A 16,083-nucleotide genomic window follows, 5' to 3' on the forward strand; every position below is an offset into this window, starting at 1 on the left:
GTCGGGTGCCAAGCCAAGCAAGAAGCACTTGCGTTTCCAGCAGAAACATGGCTATTATCACTGCAAGGACTGCAACATCTGCTGGGAGAGTGCATTTGTTTGGTGTATCCAGGGTACAAACAAGGTTTATTTTAAACAGTTTTGCAGAATGTGTCAAAAATCTTTTTTTTTTTTTTTGTTTTTCTCCAGTACCAGAACCGAACTCATGACCTTGTGCTTGCCAGGCAGGCACTTTGCCCCTGAGCGAAATCCCCAGCCCTGCATTCCAGGAATTATTGGACACTAGTGCTGAACCAACACTAAATTCCAGGAGATGTAAAACACCATTGTAGTCTTCCTGTAAGAGGAGGAAATGTGAAGCCAATAATCAATGGAGTTTTTTTTTAAAAATTGACTCATAGTAAGTCCAGTGTTTCTCTGAAAGCATCTTGTGGTCATCGCCCCAGATCCAGAATACATAATTGAGATTCATGTAGTTAGTATTTGGCAGAGTCCACAAATCAGTCCCATAACCTCTGAAATAAGGGTTCTTATGGTGGCAAAGATCAAACTAAAACCTCTACCTAATATCACCAGCTAGGGTAGATCTTGGCTTTTCATAATAATGGAAGTTAAAATTAAAGCACAGATTTACAGGAAAAGCCTTGAATTAAAAGTTAGTGGGAATATAAAAAGGGCTTAAACTTAGGTAGCTTGACTGGCCACACTCTGATACAAGAGTTCACTCACAAGGGCAAGTAGCCAGTTTTTAACTATTAGCTGGTGGGCTGAGGTCTACCTGATTGCTATCTCAGTCTTGTTATCGTAATATGGCTGGAAATGATTTGCTCTTGCTGTGCATGTGGTGGGTGGTTTCCTTCACGTGAAGCTAATCTTTCCTGAGAGTCATGCAATCACAAGGTTTGGGACAATGGTTGGAGGCTTCTGAGTGTCCATAAATGTCCCTCTAAACCTCTGATCTTGGTGTCCTTAAACTTGAAGGGTGCTGAGATCCTGCAAATATAAGGTATATTGATCCTTTCCTGACAGATCCTAGACAGACAACTCCGAAATGATCAACATACCGCTATGGAGAACTAAAAGAGATTTCACCCAAGATTTACAATAACAAAACATACAAAATAGAAAGGAAAGTTGAACTCTGTTATGCTTTTAGTTACCAATTGTTCATCCGTAGGCCCAGGTACATGTCACAGTTTATAACAAAAATGTTTTTCATGTCCACAGCTATCCCAGAAGAAAACACAAATTATGTTTTTTTTTCAGTGACAGGTAAGTGCCTAGAATTCAGCCCATTTCTTCACCCCTCCAATAATTGCTGCCTGTGTTATTGTTACCAGGAAGTTGGGTATTCAATGGAGAGATCTTGGGTTGTATTTGTATGATTAACTGAGTTTCTTTCCTTTCTCTGAGGTCATTGTTCTTGGACAAATAAAATGGACTCCAGAGAGAAGCAGGTCCCTGTTTAATCCTTAGGCGTCTGCCTCCAATTAGCTTGTTTTGAAACCCTCAGGTTTTGCCAACCCCTCACCTATAGTCTGAACTTTACATAAGGCCTCGACAATATAAGTACACTTAGAAATGCAACATTCTTTTGAGCTAATGTTGAAAACCATGAGCTTATGTGAATCTTATCATACCTAATGATGAGGTCTCTACTTTTCAAGTAGCCCCTATCTGCCTGTCTCCCATAGGCTAACGAGTAACATTTGACTAATGCTCTAATTGCTTCACTAGGAATACAGCAAATCAATAGCAATGATACACACCTGGAGAGATTTCAGAGATTAATTCCACCATCTAGGAAAGGAAAAATGCAGGGGTACTGGTTTCCACCACATCCCCATTTAACTTTTTATTTAGCTTTTGCAGAAGGTAAATGGAACTTGGAAAATGACAGTGAATTACTGTCACCTTAATCAAACAATGCCTCCAATTGCAATTGCTGTACTGGGTATGGTTACCTTACTTGAGTAGATTAACACAGCTAATACCTGTTATACACTGCTGATTTGGCAAACACCTTTTTCTCCATACCTATTCATGAGTCCTACTGGAAGCAATTTGCTTCAGCTGGCAAGGCCCACAGTCCTCCTTTACTATCCTACCTGAAGTGTATATCAACTCTCCACCTTTATGTCATAATCACTTGGGTGATTTTGACTGCTGTATCTTCTTCAGGGTATCTCACTGATCTTTTATACTAATGTCATTATGCTGATTGGACTAAGATAGCAAGAGGTAGCAACCAATATGGTCTTGTTGACAAAGCACTTCCATGTCAGATGAAGGGATATAGATCCAAATAAAATTCAAAGGTCCTGTATGTCAGTGAAATTTCTAGGAGTCTACTGCTGTGAGGCCTATAGAGTTGTCATTTCTAAGGCAAAGAATGAGGAGTTGTATCTGGCCCATCCTCAAGTAAAGAGTCATACAGTGAGTATATTTGGATTTTGAAAGCCAAACATTACTCACTTGTGTGTGATACGCCAGCCCCCAAGTGACTCAGAAAACTGCTAGTCTTAAGTAGGGCCTAAAACCGTAGAAAGCTTTGCAGAATGCGGAGGCTGCTGTGCAGGTTTCTCTGTCACTTGTGCCATGTGATGCAGCAGATCCAATTAGAGTTGATGTGTCAGTTCCACACAGGGACGCTGTTTGGAGCTTCTGGCAGGCCCCCTGCAGGTGAGTTGCAGCAGAGGCCCTCAGGGTTTGGAACAAAGCCCTATGGACAACTTCTTTCCCTTTGAGGAATAAATCCCAGCATGCTACTGACCTTAGTGGAAACTGACCACTTTACCAAGGGACAGAAATTTACCACGTGAGCTGAAATGCCTGCGATGAACTGGGTATTATCTGACTGCTGAGTCATAACATTTAACATGTAGGAAAAAGCCACAGTCAAATGGAAATCATATATACATATATATACATATATATGTGCTAATATAATTAGCATATATTAATGTATTTATACAACTATTTATATAATAATATAATTATATTTTATTTATTATATATATATTTTTTCAGGCTTGAGCATGTCCTGATGGCACAAGTAAGTTATCTGAAGCAGTGTCCCCAGTATCCATGGTTCCTTTTCCTGCTATTTCACCTTCTGTCCCCTAACATGCACCTAGAGCTTTATGGGATCAGTTGACAAAGAAAAAGAAGACCAGGGCCTTGTTTGCAATGGTTCTGTATGTTATGCAGGAACCATCTGAAATTGGACGGTTTTAGCCCTGAAATTACTTCCTGGGCATCCTTGAAGGACAATGGTAAAGAGAAATCTTCACAACTGGCAGAAGTCTGGGGAGTGCACCTGGTCATACATTTTGTGAGGAAGAAAAATAGAAAGATGTGTGACCATATATCAATTTATGGGCTGTCCCCACAGATCTGGCTGGATGGTCATTGAAATATAAGGAACATAACTAGAAAATAGGTAACAAAGACATTTAAGGAAGAGTTATATGCATAGAGTACTCTATATGGAAGAAAGATGCCAATACTTTTGGGTTTCACATAAATACTCAGCAAAAGGTGACCTCAGGAGAAGAGTACTTTAATAATCAAATCAATAGGCTGACCCATTTTGTGGATAATAAAATGCAGAGGCTGCTGTGAAGGTTTTTCTGTCACTTGTGCCATGTGATGCAGCAGATCCAATTATACTTGATGTGTCAGTTCCCCCCACCCGCAGGGGGCCTGCCAGAAGCTCCAAACAGCGTCCCTGTCTGGAACTGACACATCAAGTATAATTGGATCTGCTGCATCACATGGCACAAGTGACAGAGAAACCTGCACAGCAGCCTCCACATCCTGCAAAGCTTTCTACGGTTTTAGGCCCTACTTAAGTTACCATCTTCCCTCTGTCATCCTTGTTTGCCCATTGCATCATGGTTGCAGGGGTGGAGGTTAGGATTGGGCTCAGCAACATGGACTTATGCTTCTCAAGGGTGACCGATCAAAGCCATTGCTGAGTGACCAATCTTCCAGCAGCAGAGACCAATAGTAACTCCATGATAGGATACCATTCCCCAAAGTAATCAGCCTGTGATGTGGTGGCAGTTTGATTGTTATTAGACCACTACTATAATGGAAAGGGAAGCACATTTTTTCTTACTATAACAGATAATTTTGTATGTTAACTTTTTGCCAATACTATCATCCATGAACTTACATAATGTCTTATCAACTGTCATAGTATGATACACATCATTGCTTCTGACCAAGGAACACACTTTATGGCTACAGGAATATGGCAATGAACTCCTGCTCATGGAATTCACTAGTTCTATCATATTTCCCATCGTTCAGAATCAGCTGGATTGATAGAGTAGTACAATGGTCTTTTGTATATGCTCTGAAACAACCTATAATCTATGGTACTATTTCTCTTATAGCCAGGATTCATGGGATCAGAGATCAACAGGTAAAATGGGCATTGTAGCAACTACCTTTACCACTAGTGACCCACTGGCAAAGTTTTCTTCCAGTTCTTGTAAACTTAGGCTTTGCTGACCTGGAAGTCTTAGTATCTGTAAAGGGAAAACTTTTAGGAGAAAGCACCTTAATAATTATTTTCTAGCAGGCCATTTTCATTTCCTCATGCCTCTATATCAACAGGCTAAAACTGCAGCTACAGTGTTGGTGGGGATGATTGATTGAGATTGTCAAGAAGAAATCATACAACTACTCCACATTGGAATTAAAAAGAGTATGTCTGGCACACAGGAGATTTTTAGGACATTTCCTAGTAGGTGTCATAATGCACTAATAATAAGGTGAATTGGAAACCATAACAATCCAATCTATACAAGTTCACAAATATCCAAGACCTGTCAGAATCGTAAGTATATGGTTCACACAATCAGGTAAAGAACTAAGACCCACTGACTTGCTTGCTAAAAGCCAAAGGAATGAAGGAGAAAAGGTTAAAAAAAAAGTCATAAATACCAGCTACAACCACTTGATCATCTGTGGAAAGGACAATTTTTAATGTCACAAGCATTTACTTCTTGCTTTGTTAATATATTTGTGAATATGAACATATATATTAAGCATATATCATTTGTCTCTTTGCATTCTTACACCATGTAATATAACTGATTTACTTAATATCAGTACCTAAGTATTTAATCCACATTATGTTACATAAAAGCAAAAGAGAATATATCACTCAAAGAAAAAACTGCCTGTTATTCTGAAAAAAAAAAAATACATTTTTAGTTGTACGCAGAAGAGTTGTAGCATGTTAGCTGGAACCATGTGTGCTATTGTCTGTATTTAGCAGTAAAGTGTATGGTTTAAGAAGTGTCTGGTTGTCAAGCTGACATGGGGTGAATGGTGACCATTAATCTTGATATGGCAACCTGACTAAATTATAAACCACCTAGCAGGTTGGTAAAGTACTTCTGTGTGTATTTGTGGGGTGTTTGCAAGATGATTTGCCGGTGAGGCAACAAACTGAGGAGGGAATACCTCACCCAATGGCATCAACTAATAGGTTTTTACCCAGGCTGAAATAAACGAGAAAGGAAGCTGGCACATGTTTTTATAATGCTCCATTGTTTGAGCAGGTGTGTCTTTTGCTACCATCATTGCCTGGGGACATCAGACCCCAGTTTCTTCAGCCATTCAACAGAGATTTACTCCAGCTCCATTCAGTTTCCAGCCTTGGTCTACTGCCATCTCCCTGATGCCTATTGGTCTAAAGTTCTAGCTTTTGGACTGAGCAGCTGCTGGATCGACTGGCCCTCCAGCACTCAGACAGCACTGTGGACCTTCCCAACTCTGATACTCTAAGCATATCTAATAAATCCAGCACACATATATATTCTATTCCTCTAGTAAAACCTAACCAATACAATAAGGTACAGAAAATTTTTCTTGCCTCATAATTTAGAAAATGAAATGTATCTTTGCAGATCTAAAACTCCAAGGTTTTACTCCAAAACATCACTTTTCAGGAGAACTGAGTTTTTGAAAGAGAAGAGAAATGACAAAAAGCTTGAATAAAGCAACTTTGAAACTGTTTGTAGTTTCCTCTGATGTGAAGAAGTTGTTCAGAGAGCATTCAACAAAAATATTTATAAAACATGTTCTTATTTTGCAAGCCTGGATTCATATTTTTTCTTGATCTGTGTCTGTTTACTTTTTCTTTTACAAGAAGTACTTACTTCTTTATTTCAAACAGAGAGTTTAATCCAAGGAAATGGTTTTAAATGCTGAGAAACTAAATGAGGAAAGATGAGCTATTCCAATGCTAATTGCATAAACTGCACTAGTTTTTGAGTGAAGGCAAAAACCAGAAGATCAAGGACTGCCATAGTCCAGGGCACACATCTCCGAACAAAGGCTGAAATAGCAGCAATAGCCAGAGATAGGGTCTCTAGACAGCTTCAGTCTCACCCATCCAGAGATGGAGAATATATATTTGTTATAGAAGTTGTCGAGGACAGAGCACTTAGTCTTGTCTCCCCAAAATTCCATACTGAAATCCTAATACCCCATACCTTTGAATGTGGCTCTGTTTGGGGAGAGAGCCTTTGCAGATATGTTTAGGACAGAATATGTTCATACAGGCAGGTCCCAAACCAATCTGATTGGTACCATTACAAGAAGGAGAAAGTAGCACAGAGACAGCACACAGAGCAAGGGCTTGAAGTTTTGCAGGTTGAGACCTCCTGACATTTTGATCTTGGACCTCCAGCTCCCAGAACTCAGAAAATTAACCGATTTTTAATCAGTCTGTGGTATTTTGTTATGGCGGGCCTGGCACACACATAAAGAGAAGTTCCTGTTATAAATTTGCCTTCTATTTTCTACTAGACTAACAGTCATCCATCTTTGCCTACCATTGGTTAGTATTTTATTTGACCTAGAAACTAGAAAATTTGAGTTACAACAGGTGCCCCTGACGTGAGATATAAATCACAATACAGCATAAGCATACCATGTGTTTTAACAATGTGCTTATGCCAGTATTGTAACATTCTATACTACTTATTCTTGTTTTAGGATTTTTTTCCTTTTTTATTAGTATATGTTTGCGGTAGCTAATAATTATGATTATTTTGGAGCATTAGCACATATACCTAGCACATCTTAGTTATGTTTACTTCACATTGCCCACCCCAGTCTTTCCCTGCACCTAGATCCCCTTTCAAGAAAACACATATAAGGTTCAGATAGCCTTAGCTATTCACGTGAGATCACAGTTAGTTCTAGGTCCAAAGGCTGTGCCATAATCAACAGCAGAACCAACTCCCAAGGTAAATAAACCTCAGAATTTCTAAATGTTAACAGTGAAAACATTAAACTTCAGCTCTGAAAATGAATAGAATAAACTCAGAACACTAATACAATGTAGAATATTAAGGTCCTCCCTGCATAGGTTATATGGTATATAAATGCATGTGTTCCTCCAGTATGTTTCAACAAGTGACTCAACTACAAGCCCAATATTACTAAAAGTTTGAAACAGCAGCATTGTTTACTATTATGCTTCATTTATAACCTTTATTTTGTTGAATGCTAGATAGTAAACATTTGTTTAAATTGAAACTCTATGAGTGTGTATGTTTGCATGTATACTTATTGCAGGGACTTAACAACAAGTCAAAATAAAATGATTACAATAAGATATCTTGTTTAGTAAAAATTACATTGTGAAAATTTTGCTAAAGGACAATTTTAATTCTCTTTACTGGCTAACCAAATTATCAGATTAGTGGGTCTTTTTCACTTCTGTAGACTTATCTAATTAAAGTTTATCAGTCTTAATTTTGTTGAATATTTGGTTGCTAAAGAGGAAACTAATAAACTGGTAAGGATTGAGAGAAGAAAGCAACTAGCTGATTACCCAGCTCTTAAATCTGACCTAATAGTCTGAGTGATTTACAGACACGATAGCAATCTTAAATGTTCAGTCCAGCAGCTTCCCACTTGCTCCTCTCTTCTGTGATTTCTCAGCAGTATTTTGAGTATCTAACTAATACTTGAGTGGCAGTGTTATTATGATAATTCTCATAATTTGGCATTCATTTTTTATAACTCATGACCAATCTAAAAGCCACACTCATTCTACAAAGTAAGTAAATATATATATATACATGTTACTGAAACTTTTTCCAAAGTACACTCCACACTCTGACCAATGATGTCACTGAGCAGTCAGGCTGTTATTTTATAAATTCTATTTTGAACAAATGAGTGCTGTATTAAATAAATAATTTTGATTACTTCATCAAAAATCTTTCCTGTGACATTTCTCTTCCACCAGCATATACTTTGCAATATATCCTCACTATCCTACTTCGATTTAAAACTTTCAGGCTCTGAGGAATTGTGATAACTCTGTAATAACCTTGAGAGGGAAGCTCAAATGGTCTTTCATGTCTTAGGATCCTGAAGATGTATCACCTTTTTAATAGGATCTCTTGGCTGTTTTGCATAATTCATGGCTCACATAAGACTTTAACAAGAAAAAATGCATAGTTTATATGATGTTTTGCTGGCATTCTGCATATTGATTATCTATTATATTTTATGTCTTGATTGCATTATGTTTTTCCGAAATAATTCACTTTTAAGTGGAAGGACTATAATACCACAAGTGATTCAAAAATGTATATGCTAGCAGCTTTTCATATTTGCATACTGAAATCCTTTTATTTTTTCATTTCAGATTTCAGTGCAAAGTCATTTCTAGATGTTACACAATTATACACATTAAGGGAATCGCCTTTCTTACAGAACTCCAGATCGCTTCTCAGAAATATCAAAAATGCTAGCCTTTACTAAATCTTACTCTAAATCCTCTTTAATATAAACATCGTGAAAGTAAAGCTGTTATTATTCTTATTAAATAACTTTTGCCTCCTCCAAAATGGTACCTATAATACAAATAAGTAGTCATGGAATAAATTTCAAGAGAGACAAAATAATATTTTATTGATATTGTAGGCATGCCTCAATGTTTACTTCTAGTTTAGACAGTGGAAAAATGAAACAACAAAACAAATAATGTAAAAATACACACAGAAGGATTTTCAAAGTAATTAGTTATTTAAGTCAAGTTTGAGTTTTCATGAATCAAACTTTACTGTTCAGTAAACTAAACCTATTTGTATAAGATTAAAGTTACTATTCTTTTCCTCTCACTTTCTGGAAAATTTCCATTAATGAGTAATGTGTAGAAAAAATGTTAAATCCATGATCATCTCTCCTGAATTTGTCTGTATTTCCCATGGAAATACTTGTTTTTGAAATAAATTTGGCTTGAATGACCCAACATAGGGGAATATTTAATACAGGTTAATTTTAGGGAGATTTTTGTAAAAGAGAGGATACAACTCTCTAAAAGATGAATGTAATTCAACCTTCACTGAAAATGTGTCTAAGTACATTTTGTAGGTCAACCAGTTGAACGAAATTCATCCAAATGACCAGTTGATTCATCCACTATTCAAGTGTACTAGTGTGTTTGTTTCACCATTCAAGAGTAATAACAATCATAAACATAAAGGATCTCAGAATCTGTGCAAGTAGGCAGTGAAAAATAATGCAGTGCATAGCGTTATGCTTAATTTTTCATGCAGCTGTTTATGTTTCTTTGTTCAAATAGTGATATTATTAAGTAGACACAGTGTGAGATGACACGATTATGTGAATATGTGTGATAAGTGAATACATATTCAGCTATAAGGTCAGTATCCCCTTTCTTAACTCATTTTGCTATCTAAGAAGCATGCATCATTCATTTATCCTTTATATGCTTCCTAATATGACAATGAGAATGGATATGATATTCAGGTTTAACATGCCAAGGAACAACTGCAGCCTAAATTGTTTTCAAAGTAACTCCTTTTAAATTTAATATAAACAGTAAACATATCCATGGTATTGGGAAAATTTGTTATTGCATCAATGAGTTAGAATCTCTACTTCATTTATTTAATATGCTTTGCAAGAATGACTTTATAGATCATTGCATTAAAATTCATTCAGCTCCTCTGGGAAATATAAAAGAAAATTCAACCTGAAAATCTGATACGTTTGATTTAGATTTTTTTTAAAGCAGTTGTTTTAAACTAAGGATGATTTTTCCCTCTAGGGACACTTTGCAGGGTCTAGAAATATTTTTGGTTTTCCAAACTGGGCAAATGTTACTGTCATCTAGCGGCTAGTGGCCTGGTGAGGTGGTCAACATCTAATAGTATCAATAGAGCCCTTTCATCACTATTAAGCCCATAACGTAAGTAATATGGAGGCTGAACAGCGCTATGTAAAGCAGTTGGAAGTGGAGGAGCTGCTCACCCTTTCAGAAAGAATAGTCACATTGAAAAATGTAAAGACTTGGCTGCCTTTGAAACTTGTTATTGTACTCAGATGTCTTCATAAGGTCTAAATCAAAACTGCACCTCTATCAAATATCAGTAGATAGGTGCTGGGAAACAGTAATGTAAGTTTTTGCCTTGTGACCAAATTGTGACTTATTAGTAAATTTTAAATACTCTTGCCAGGTGTGGTGGCACACACCTGAAATCTCAGCACTCAGGAGGCTGAGGCAGGAGGATCATTGTGAGCTCAAGGCCAGCCTGATCTGCATAGCGAGACCCTGTCTCAAAAAGACAAAGATAAATGAATAAATAAATACATACTCTGAAATACTGCTGCCAGCTAAAAGGAAAGAGGTCTATTTGTAAAAGACACTGATAATTATAAAATATATGTAATATGAGAGAAAAGGAAAGCTATTAGGAAAACAATAAATTTGAGAAGTACATACTTAACATTTTGACACAGATGATAATGGTAGGTGTGCTTATTGATACTGCCAAGACAGTACTGCCTAGTTCTACTTCTGTAAAACTGAATTTCCAGGTAGCAAAAAGATCCAAATTTACTGGCTAACATAGATGTGCTCTGTGATATGAACAGGAATGAATTGATCAATTGTTTCTCGTCATTAGAGTTTTAAACACTGTCAGCAGAGCACTGCTATAAATGAAACAAAATCTCATGTTCAGGTGACGTTCTGCAGTGTTCTAACTTTGATAGGAAGAGGTAATGAAGCAAGTATCCATTTGCATATTAGGTATTTTTAGGTTAAATATTATTATTATTATTATTATTATGAAAAGTAAAGGGGATATTTATGTGCTTAGTGTGGAAATGTTTCACTTTTATTAGTCAATGAATGATATAAATAGTCACATTGATGCAGCAGAATATTTTATCTAATGTAGTTGTCTTTCTAAAAAATAATACTACCATGAAATCAAAGATGATTCAATATTCAAATTTCTGATTGATTTTTTCATGAAATTAACTCATGAGTAAACCCTCACCAGAGTCCAGTTTGTGGATTACAAACTTTGCAGTCATGCCCATTGCTGTTGTTCTCTGAAAGATATTCCTGGTTACTAAACACAGCTGCCTAAAGTTTTATTTTTCACCAGGCCATGAACATTTACGTAGTTGTTCCTGAGGGCCATCCTTGAGAGAAAGAAGCCAATAAGAGGTTGTTTTAGCTCTAATGGGTACACAGAGATATAGAAGCATCTACAGAATGAGATTGGAGTCTTGGTCTCAGAAAAGAGGAGCCATCAGAGTTAATGTCATGTCCATCTTTCTAAATAAGGTTCTTTACCTCAGCATTAGTGGTAACTTAGCTCCTTAGGGGTTTTCCTAAGCATGGTATAATGTTTAGAAATTCTCTTGGTCTCTTTTCATTCAATGTAAGTAGCAACAACTTGCTATCTTCCCCAACCTGAAATTAATTTGTAACAACCAATTTTTCCTTTTCTTTAGACCTTAACGAACATTCATTGTGGAGCAAAATCACATCTAGTTAAGAAGTCCTGTCTTGGAATGATACACTGAGATTCTTCTCTTTCTTTTCCTGTAGAAAAAAGTGCAGGTGTATCTTCTAAGTCAAATTTGCAAGTTATTACTTAAACCAAACCAATTTTTAGAGTAAAAAGGGATGCTATTAATAACTATGCAAGGAAAACATTTAATCCAATGAACATGATCACTGACTGATGGAGAAAATTAGCTTCATTACCTATAAACTACAACAAGCAGACATGACCTGAAACAGCTTTTTGCCCTGTGCGAGACTGCTAAACTGTAGATAAGAGAAGGTAGCTTTCTGACACTTGATCTTTGTACCTATAGATTGGACAAGTCAATCTGTTTTCAATATAAAAGTGTTAAAGTGCTTAGTTTAATTGTAATGTGTTGGCAAATAGTGAGACTAAAAGAAAATTGAAAAATGCTTACTGTTTGTTTTGACACTAGGATAGGAGGCATCTGTAAGACATATCTAAGAACTCACTAACTTCCCTGGTTGATATTCTGGTACGACATGTTTTTTGGTTTGTTTAAGGGTGTGTAGGGTTTTTTATTTTGCTTTTTTTTTTTCCAGCATTACATTTGTTTTGAATTATCTGACTTAAAATCTGTAATGCTGCTAGCAAGTTTGGGCGCAGTGTTTTCTTGTAAATTCCTTTTGCCCTATTGTGATGAATAATTTCCTGTGTCAGCTTAACTGTGCCTTGGGCAGCCCCGAATTAAAGCTTATTTCTTAGTAAGTTTGTGAAGGTTTATCTCGGTGAGCTCAGAGATTGAATCTTGGCTTAGTACAGTAGGTCACTCTCTCCAGGGTAGGTGGGCATCACTCAATCTTTCAAAGTCCCAGAGAGAACAAAAAGGCAGAGAAAGGAAGAATTCACATTTTTCTTTTTGCTTGCCTGTTTGAGCCAGAACATTGTCTTCTGTTACTTATGGATAGGGATTTACACAAGCAACTTCCCCGGTTATCAGATTCTTGGTTTTGGGTGGAAATTATAACTTGCAAGTCCAATACTATGAGGTTACTCAGCCTCCATAATCACATGAGGAAATCCCTTATGTCTATAGCTGGATTCATGTCTTTCTCCTTTGGATTCTGATTCTCTAGGGGATGCTGACTGATTTACTTACCTATTAGCAAATATATTTGTAGTTGTTTACTGAAGATCCTAATTTCTCATTTCTTGCCACTTTTCCCACCTTTCACATTTATTTAGGCTAGAGAGTATTGCCAGCAGAAAGTGAAATATAAATTGCAAGAGGATGTCATTGATTTCTAAAGTAGCTAACATAAAAAGTGCTTAGTATTTGATAAAGCAGGTATTTTCTGCATAAAATGAGTACAGTGGTGAATCAATGTTTTGTTCAAATATATGACACTAGACTTTGATTTATTTCATATCTTCTGTATCTCAAAAATTTAAAAGCATGAAAAATATTCTTCACTAGGAAAATTCTACCTGCTGTTCAGTACAAAGTAAATCCAGGTTTTCTTTCAGTAACAAAACATTATGACATTTTTCTTTTTGATAAAGTATTTTAACATTTTGTATTCATAACAGTTAAGTAATATTTCTAAATCTGTCTTCTCTTGTTCTGCATCTCAGCTGGTTTTTAAGCTTCTGTTTCCAGCTTAAATTTACCCAGTGGCCTCACTGGCTTCTAACGCTAAGGCACACTAAAGAAATATTATCAAGAGAATTCTTTTTGTTTTTTTATCATATTCATAAAGTTATTTTAATGTATAAATTTTAACATTTAATCTGCTCTAACATTATCACACTCTATAATACTACAAGACATGTAATAAAAAAGTAACAATTCAATTCCTAGTCCATCTGTTTTTAGAGGTATGAGATTTTCACGTTGAAGCACTGATAATAAAATTGTCTTAACAATATCTGTTTTTATTTTCCTTTTATCTAACTATTTGTGTTTTGTTTGTTTGTTTGTTTTTTCTGGTGCCGGGAATCGAACTCATGACCTTGCACTTGCCTGGCAGGCGCTGTGCCACTGAGCTAAATCCCCAGCCCCTCCTTTTATCTAACTATAAATGATAACTATTAAAGATTTAAAATTTATAATTTATTTAGCAAGTAAGCTTGATTCTTTAACAGAAGAGGGTACAGAAAATAATACTCAATAGTTTTAATATCATTCATCTTCTAAAAAGAGTGGACTTTCCGCACAATCAGTCTAACTCATCTTGCTTCCAACTAATTGTCATAAAACTCGAGTGAGCTGTGGTGGTCAACTTGTAACACCCAGCTGAACTGAGTAAGTGTGGTTCAGGGTGTGCAAGGCCCACCTGAGGACGTTGCCAGCAGCATAAGACGCAGAACTGGAGAAGAAGAAAGGCTGTTGTGGGAGCCTGTTGGAAGGGGAGAGAAAGTATAAGGGGCTGTTGGTTCTCTTGGATGAGCTTGTCATGCTGACTTTCTTGATTAATTTGGCTGTTTTCATCCTCCAAGGAGCTCAGGACCTTGTTGCCAAGAATGGCTTCTTTTCACTTTCGGGGAGCTCTGGCCCTCACTTTGAGCATCTCTTCCAGGCTCCAGAGGAGAAGATGATGCACTGCTTAGTCTCCTGGAGAAGTTTGATGCGTTGGCTTTCCTGATGGGAACTCTGCTGTCCTGATCATTGGAGGAGCTCAGGGCTTCACTATTGCTGAGGACGGCTGTGGTACTTTTCAGGGGAGCTCTGGTTCTTCTATTGCACATCACTTCCTGGCTCCATTGTACATCCCTTAGCCTGCTAGCACAGATCCTTCATCCCACTGGCACAGACTTTCTAGCTTCCATCACTGACCTTTGGGCCTTCCCAGTGCAGATCCGTGAAACAGGCCTGCATGAGATGTTGTTATGAGCTCTAGGCCTCCCGTTGAACTTGTGGGAGGCGTTGTTATGAGCTCTAGGTTTTCAGCTGGACTCATGCTGATATTATCATGGGATCCAAGCCCTCAGTTCAATTCTTTGGTTTTTAGTGTATGGACAGATTTTCTGCACTCTCTTGTATATGATTCTTTGGGTGACTATTATAAATAATCTTGTAAAATATGTGTCCTGTATTATGTTACTCCTCTTGTAAAAACTCCAAACTATAAGAAAATCTTTCTTATCATCCAGTAGTTCCATTTTATTCTATTCCATACATATTCCAATTTAAGTGAAAATATAACTGTAAGTCTACTTTGACTTTTCAAACTCTATGTATGTCCAAACATTGTTTGCTTTCTTGGTTTTCATTTTGTTTTTATTATTTCACTTATGGGAAAATTTAGCACTTCTCACCTCATTTTCTATATCTTTGGATGACGTGGTACTTCTTGTTTAAAAAGAAGTCATGTTCAATTTAGGTGGATTTTACTTGTCTTGCTAGTTGCAATATGTTTGAAAAGTTGAGACTGAAAAGACTCAGGCAGAGTTCAGAATCTGCAAATAATCATCTCTCTTGCCACTTGATCTTGCTGGACTGTATTATGACTCTATGTAGTCTCATTTCTTCCCTTGCTCCACACCTTACTTGGTTAAATATGGCTTCTGTACCCATGGTGATTTGCCAGTGACCTCATCAATGGTTGACTCTTACACACAGGCTATATTTAGCAGGATGAACAGTTTTGCTAGCACATTCCATAGTTTTACCCTTACAGGCTACATGGGTATTTGATGAACCTTCCCACTCCTACTCTACTTTCAGCTGTGTTTGGAGCAGGTCCCATTTTCAACGGGGCACTTTCCTTCTGGGAAAATATTGTTACTGACTCCTTTGAGACTGTCACAGGTAAGGATCCCAGCCATTCCTCTTGCCCTTTATTGGTTTGTCTAAAGGTCCTGGCTTCTCCTAAGGCTCTGTTACTCCAAGCTAATGTGCCATCACATAAAATGTGAGTTATTAGAATACACTTCATCACTAGTTTGCTAAAAATCCAGTCTACAAGGATTTAATTTTCTGTTTCTCTATAATAATTATGATTTAAAGAAGGAAATGTGAAAAGAATCAGAAACAAATTGCCTCCATATCCACATCAGAAGTCCCTTCACTGACATTTGGAAATAAGTCATGTACTTCTACTTTTACATAAAAAAATGTAAAGATGACATTCATTATGAAAAATTCACACATTTTCTCTCTTCTCTGTTGCTATCACTTTTTGTCTTTTCCATTTTTTCTCCCTCTCCCCCTCTTTATCTAGGATGTCATGTATATGGCAACTTTTTT

Source organism: Chinchilla lanigera, unplaced genomic scaffold (genome assembly GCF_000276665.1).
Source record: "Chinchilla lanigera isolate Chin_1 unplaced genomic scaffold, ChiLan1.0 scaffold00006, whole genome shotgun sequence".
Taxonomy (NCBI): domain Eukaryota; kingdom Metazoa; phylum Chordata; class Mammalia; order Rodentia; family Chinchillidae; genus Chinchilla; species Chinchilla lanigera.